The sequence below is a fragment of the Rhinopithecus roxellana genome, chromosome 5 (genome assembly GCF_007565055.1).
Source record: "Rhinopithecus roxellana isolate Shanxi Qingling chromosome 5, ASM756505v1, whole genome shotgun sequence".
Lineage (NCBI taxonomy): Eukaryota > Metazoa > Chordata > Mammalia > Primates > Cercopithecidae > Rhinopithecus > Rhinopithecus roxellana.
In genome coordinates, this window is record NC_044553.1 from 63,698,772 (window position 1) to 63,706,528 (window position 7,757).

Consider the following 7,757-nt stretch of genomic DNA (forward strand, 5'->3'; position numbering starts at 1 on the left):
CACTCTGATATTGTGATAATATATTCTTGGGTATGTACGTGAACTTACAAAATGTTAGAAATGTTTGTTCCCTGGTGCCACAGAGAAATAGCACTCAAACATAAATTTAATTCTCTCAGCAAGGCAATTTTTACTTTCTGCAGAAAGAGTGCTCATCGCAGATGGAACAATGGCGAAAGCACACCTGGACTGGGGAGGGGCAGGAGTTCTTATTCCTGATGCAGGTAGCCCCTGCTGCTGTGTCTAGGGGTTGGCTATTGGCTAGGGTTGGACTGCACAGTCTAAGCTAATTTCAATTGGCTATTTTAAAGAGGGCAGGGGTATGAGCCAGACTGGCACGGTGAGTAGTTTGGCAGGAAGGACCGTTAGGAACAGGTAACTAAAGGTGACTTAGGTCAGAGCAGGTGACCAAGGGTGACTCAGGTCAAAGCAGGTGACCAGAATGAGGCAGGACGGAGCAGGTGACCCAGGGAACAGATGTGAACTACTGATTAGGACTGGAGGGAAAGTTGTTTACTTAAACTAGAAACAAGTGGGCAAAGAGAACCAGGAAGTTAAACTTTAAAATGGAGAATCAAAGAATAAGAGAGCTGAACCTACTGACATGCTGATTCTTTGAAGAGAAACTTGCAGTTCACCATATTTAACAAAAAATATGTTATTTTGTGTGGTTTGGTTTTTAAACCTACCTACCGCATTTACTTATCCATTCCCCTAGCAAATGTCCCAGCTCCCTGCTACCAGAACTAATAAGGGAGGAGACCACCCCTCATATCGTCTTATGCCCAATTTCTGCCTCCAAAGAAAGAAGAGGTAAAAACTAAAATGGAGAAATGAAAGCCACAGGCAGACAGCCCGGCACCACACCCTGGGCCTGGTAGTTAAAGATCGACCCCTGACCTAATCGGTTATGTTATCTACAGATTACAGGCATTGTATAGAAATGTACTGTGAAAATCCCTACCCTGTTTTGTTCCTATCTAATTACCGGTGCATGCAGCCCCCAGTCATGTACCCCCTGCTTGCTCAATCAATCACGACCCCCTCACACGCACCCCCTTAGAGTTGTGAGCCCTTAAAAGGGACAGGAATCGCTCACTCCGGGGGCTTGCGACATAGATCCTGAGAGCCTGAGAGTGCTTCTGGGTAGGCATTTGTCCCAGTAGGACGCCTCGCCAGAGCAGTGTGTGGCAGGCCCCCGTGGAGGATCAACGCAGTGGCTGAACACCGGGAAGGAACTGGTACTTGGAGTCCAGACATCTGAAACTTGGTAAGACTAGTCTTGAGAACTTGCCCACTCCATTTGAGTGGAAGCACGGCCTGATCACCCACGGCGTGCCTTTATTGGCACTTTGGTTTTGGTTTTGGTTTTGACTTGGTTTGAAGTGCTTGACAGGACTGGTCTTGGGAACTTGCCCACTCCATTTGAACAGAAGTGTGGCCTGATCACCCACGGTGTGCCTGTACCGGAACTTTGATTTTTGTTTTTGACTTGACTTAGGTTGCTTGATATTTTGGTTTTGGTTTTGACCTGGCTTAGATTTCTGGGTGCTCTGATTTTGGTTTTGATTCTGGTTTGGCATAAACTGTAAAAGTGTGTGTGTGCCCTTTTTACCCATTCTTTGTTTTGTGGTGTGCGTGTGGTGTGAGCGTGGTGTTTTGTCTCAAGGAAACATGGGTCAGGCACAAAGTAAGCCCACCCCACTAGGAACTATGTTGAAAAAATTCAAAAAGGGATTTAAGGGAGACTATGGGGTCACCGTGACACCAGGAAAACTTAGAACTTTGTGTGAGATAGACTGGCCAGCATTAGAGGTGGGTTGGCCATCAGAAGGAAGCCTGGACAGGTCCCTTGTCTGGAAGGTATGGCACAGGGTAACCTGTAAGCCAGGGCACCTAGATCAGTTCCTGTATATAGATTCCTGGTTACAGCTAGTTTTGAACCCCCCACAGTGGTTAAGAGGACAGGCAGCAGCAGTACTAGTAGTAGCAAAGGGACAGTTAGTTAAGGAAGGTCCTTGCTCCACCTGCCGAGGGAGGTCAGCACCAAAAGTCCTGTCTGACCCAACACCAGAAGAATCATGGCAGGAACTGGTACCAGCAATACCCCCTCCTTATCAGGAGGAAGGGCACCCCACCCCTGAGCCCACAGCACCTACACCTCCACCAGATGACCACACCCCTAGACCACCCAGAGTAGACAAGCAAGGAAGTGAAGCTGTGGGAGAAACTCCTCCCTTGGCAGCTTGCTTACCACCCAAGACTGGAATCCAAATGCCCCTGAGAGAACAACAATATACTGGGGTAGATGAGGATGGACACATGGTGGAAAGGCATGCCTTGGTATATCAACCTTTCACCTCTGCTGACCTTTCACCTTTTACTTCCTCAATTGGAAAAACAATACTCCATCTTACACTGAAAAGCCTCAAGCTTTAATTTACTTTCTCCAAACTATTACACAGACTCATAATCCTACTTGGGCTGATTGCCACCAGCTGCTCACGTACCTCTTTAATACAGATGAAAGGCAAAGGGTGCTCCAGGCGGCAACTAAGTGGCTAGAGGAGCACGTCCCAGCCGATTACCAAAACCCCCAAGAATATATAAGAATTCAACTGCCAGGAACAGACCCCCAGTGGGACCCGAACAAGGGAGCAGACATGGAGAGGCTAAGATGGTACCGTGAGGCATTAATAGAAGGTCTAAACAAAGGGGCTTAAAAGGCTACAAATGTAAATAAGGTCTCTGAGGTCATCCAAGGGAAAGAGGAGAGTCCAGTGCAATTCTATGAAAGACTGTGTGAGGCTTCCCGTATGTACCCTCCTTTTGATCCAGGTAGCCCTGAAAATCAGCGCATGATTAACATGGCCTTAGTAACATGGCCTTAACAAAGCGCGGAAGTTATGAGGAGAAAATTGCTGGGTTTGCAGGTATGAGTACCTCACAGTTACTGTAAATAGCTAATCAAGTGTCTTTGAATAGAGATGCAACAAGCTGCAGAGAAAGCCGTAAGGAAGGCGAACGCCAGGCTAGGCAAAATGCCGACTTACTGGCCACGGCCATTAAGGGAATTCCCCCGAAAGGAGAGGGAAAGAGGGGTTCAGGAAGAATACCCAGTCTAATCGCCCACACTTGCAATGTAACCAATGCGCCTATTGTAAGGAAATAGGACATTGGAAAGATAAGTGTCTCCAACTGAAGGAAAAGCAAGGTGGTTTGGAACAAAAGACCTCAGATAAAGACGAGCGAGCTTTGTTCAATCTGGCTGAAGGGCTATTGGACTGAAGGGGACCAGGTTCAAGCGCTCCCAAGGAGCCACAGTCAGGATTACAATTAGGGGCAAGGACATTAAGTTTTTGATCAATACTGGTGCTGAACATTCAGTAGTGACCACCCCGGTTGCCCCCTGATCCAAGAAAACCATTGATATAATCGGAGCAATAGGAGTTTCCACTAAGCAGGCCTTCTGTCTACCACAGACCTGCTCAGTGGGGGGACATGAGATAGTTCACCAGTTCTTGTACATGCCTGGCTGTCCCTTGCCCTTGCTGGGAAGAGACTTGCTTAGCAAGCTGACAGCCACCAGCTCCTTTACAAAACAGGGCGCTTTACTGCTAAAGTTACCAGGAACAGGAGTTATCATGGCCCTTACGGTCCCCCAGGAAGAATGGAGACTTTTTCTAACCGAGTCAGGCCAAGAGATAAAACCAGCTCTAGCTAAGTGATGGTCCCAAGTATGAGCAGAGGACAATCATCTGGGACTGGCGGTCAACCAAGCCCCCGTACCCATAGAAGTTAAGCCTGGGGCCCAATCAATTAGACAAAAGCAGTATCCGGTTCCCAGAGAAGCTCTTGAAGGAATCCAGGTTCATCTCAGGCGCTTGAAAGCCTATGCAATCATAGTTCCTTGCCAGTCTCCATGGAACTCCCCCCTCCTGAGCCAAGATCATGCCACTGCACTCCACCGTGGGCAACAGAGTCAGACTCTGTCTCAAAAACAAACAAACAAACAAACAAAAAAACTAGTGAGGTTGAGCAAAACCAGTGGGTTTTTTGGAGTAAGTCACATATTCATATCCTTGCCCATTTTCCTGTTGTATTCTCTTTTTCTGATTGATTTCTAGGACTTTCTTTTATATTCTATATAATAATCCCTTGCTGGTTTTGGGAGTCTCAAATATTTTTTCTCAATCTATCACCTGTCTGTTCATTTAGATAATTATATCCACCATCGTCATTATTGTTAATTTAGACATAGTCATCAATTTGAGGGGCAGGGAATATGATTACACTTTTTGAATGTTTTTAAAAAATTCTTCCCCACTTTTAAGGTCATAAATATATTCTGATGTGTGTATATATACATACACATGCATATCTATGTTTTGTAGGGTAGTGTTGCACATTCATATCTTTAATTCTTCTGAAGTTCACCTTTGCTTATGGTGTTAGGAATGCAGCTTAATTTTTTTCCATGTAGTGAGCCAATCTTCCCTACACTGTCTGCTAAGCAACTCTTCCTTTCCCCATTGACTTGTTTTTCATATATCAGGTGCACACACAGCCAAACATATAAGCACACATATGCATTTCTGAGCACTTTCTCACCCTTGTTCTATTTCCATGCTTCTGCACCACAGTGCTCTATTTCCATTATTCTGCACATAGTAATGTTTTATTATATAGCATTGGAGTATACTGGGGCAAGTCATTTCTCTTTGCTCTTTTTCCAAAATTGGCTCAACTGATTGTGGACCTTGTTTTTTTCTTCTATATAAATTTTGAATATGCTTTTTTATTCCCTCAAAAAGTTCTGTTGGGACTGTACTGAAAGTGCCTTGGATTTTTAGATTGATTTTGGGAGAATTGTTATCTTTACATGTTAAGTAGTCTTGTCCACCAATATGGCATATCTCTTTGCTTAAGTCCAATGTCCTTTAATAATTTTATACTTTTCTCCAAAGATTTATTTTGAATATTTTATTAAGTTGATTTTTAGCAATTTTTTAGTTATGTTGCTCTTGTGACAGTTACCTTATTTTCTATTAAGTTTTCTGGTTGAATGTTGGCTATTGTAGAAGAATGCAACTGAGTTTTATAAGTAGATCTTGTTCCTGACATCCTTGCTGAACATAAGTATTAATTATAAAAGTTTTTCTATTAAGTCTGTGAGGTTTTCTATGTAGATAATCAGATGACCTGTAAATAATGACAGTTTTGCTACTTCCTTTCAAATCCTATACCTAGTACTTCTTTTTCTTGTCTTACCACATTGGCCAGGACCTCCAATACTATGCTGAGGAGTAGCAGTTCTTAGAAGGAAGGTGGATGTATCTTTACCTGTTATCTCCTTCCTGTCCCCTGATGTACCCACAGGCTTCATCTCCTGCTGGTACAGGACTAGTGATACTGTTCTGTCTTGCAGTGGAGTTGGGGACAACTATAATCTGCCCATGGAAATACAGGGGAGGAAAACAGTCCAAGATAAAATCTTCCCCACCTACAGCACTTGCCCTTTTCCCCTGCAGTCTGCAGTCACAAACACATATACTGGGCACCAACCATTTGCTGTCCCTCTAGAAACTTCTCACAATTATCACATTAGATTATCAGATCCACCAATTGTACCATTTCTGAGACACTCCCAAAACTAGGTTGACAGAGATAGCCAGTAGTCCCTGTTGGGCCCCCATTGTGTCAGTATCCAGAAGCCAGAATGACACTTCTAAAATAGTTATAATCATGAGAATGTTTTAATCAAGGGCCTTTAAAGCCCTCATGTAAGCCCTTTAATATCACATTCAAAGGTCTTAACAAGCTGGCCTCACCTCCTTTTCTACTTCCCATAACATACCCCACACTCCAACTAACCTGGGTGATGTTTTCCCCCAAAAATGCTGTGCACTTAAACCCTCTGTTTACCATACAGTTTTACCTCTGTGTGGAATTCTCTCTCCCCTTTCTTACATTGAGAAATCCTACTCATTCTTCAAAGCTCAGAACAAAAGTCGTCTTCAAGAAGTTTTCTCTACTTCATGCCATTGGTGTAAATCATTCCTTCTCCATACTCCCCGGAGCACTTATCTGTCAGATTTGCCTTATAGTTTGTTGCCAGCAGAGCAAAAGCTGTATTTTTTCCATATCTCTATCTCTAGTTCAGTTTTTCACGCACAGTGGATGCCCAATAAATGTTTATTCATCAAGTTAAATAATGAAGACTATGATTTATAGGAAAGATAAGTTATTAGTAAGAATGAAGTAATCCTTTTCTTGGCTAATCTTAATTCCAGTAAGATTGAGTGTGAATTTCCAGAAGTGGTGTTATCTTCAGCAATTATCAGCACCATGCAAATAGGAACGAAAACACATACATAGGCTGGGCATGGTGACTCACGTCTGTAATCCCAGCACTTTGGGAGGCCGAGATGGGTGGATCACTTGAAGTCAGGAGTTTGAGACCAACCTGGCCAACATGGTGAAACCCCATCTCTACTAAAAATATATAAACTAGCTGGGAGTGGTGGCAGGTGCTTGTAGTATCAGTTACTCAGGAGGCTGGCCAGGAGAATTGCTTGAACTCAAGCAGGCGGAGGCTGCAATAAGCCAAGATTGCATCACTGCACTCTAGCCTGGGCAACACAGTGAGACATCTCATTAAAAAAAAAAAAAGAAAGAAAGAAAAAGAAAGAAAACATACACTGTAAACTCCTCGTCATTTTCTTTATCTGATTAAGTCCTCTGAGTGCTATAACACGTGTTCAACTTGTGCAGTGCTAAGCAATTATTTAAAACAAAATGTAGGCCAGGCGCAGTGGCTGGCTGGGCACAGTGGCTCATGCCTGTAATCCCAGCATTTTGGGAGGCCAAGGGGGGGTGGATCAGCTGAGGTCAGAGGTTCAAGACCAGCCTGGCCAGCATGGTGAAATTCCATGTCTATTAAAAGCACAAAAATTAGCCAGCCGTGGTGGTGGGCACCTGTAATCCCAGCCATTCGGGAGGCTGAGGCAGGAGAATCACTTGAACCCAAGAGATGGAGGTTGCAGAGAGCGGAGATCATGCCACTGCACTCCAGCCTGGGTGACAGAGCAAGTCTCCTTCTCCAAACAAGCAAACAAACAAACAAAATGTATCTGCCAAGTCTAACATATAAGGGCAATTGTGAAAGTTCACCTGTGGTTAGACATTCCCGGGTTTCTATTCTTGAAGAATCCTGCTAGTCACATCTTTAGTGGGTATCCTTACACACAACCCATAAAATGTACCAATTTACTGGTGAAAATTATGAAAATAAACAAAATTTTCTTTTGTAATTGTTACCTTTATTTCTGATAGGAATTTTCACTAAGTGGGATTCCTAATTGCCCCATAGATAGATTAGCCATGCTGTGGACGAGACATGAAAAAGGTAGATGAGTAAACTGAAGTAAAATGAATAATAGTTATGTTGTCCCTTTTCTTTGAATGATATACAGCGGTTTCTTCCATGTGTTAATTTTTTTCTCCCCTGGGAAGTAGGTCAAGAAAGTGTTATTAAAATTATCATCTTGGTAAACGCTGAGATAAGGAGAAATTAAATTAATTTTTTCAGTAGATTGTTGCAACAGTGGTCCTCAATTTGTTCATGCCTCTCTCTACAACATCCCTTGGATAATACCTTTCGCACTGACTCAAGGCTTAGCCATGTATCTTTCTTTGGCCAATGGGACAAGAGCAAATGTGACACAAGAAAAAATATTCAAGTGCTTGCATACTGA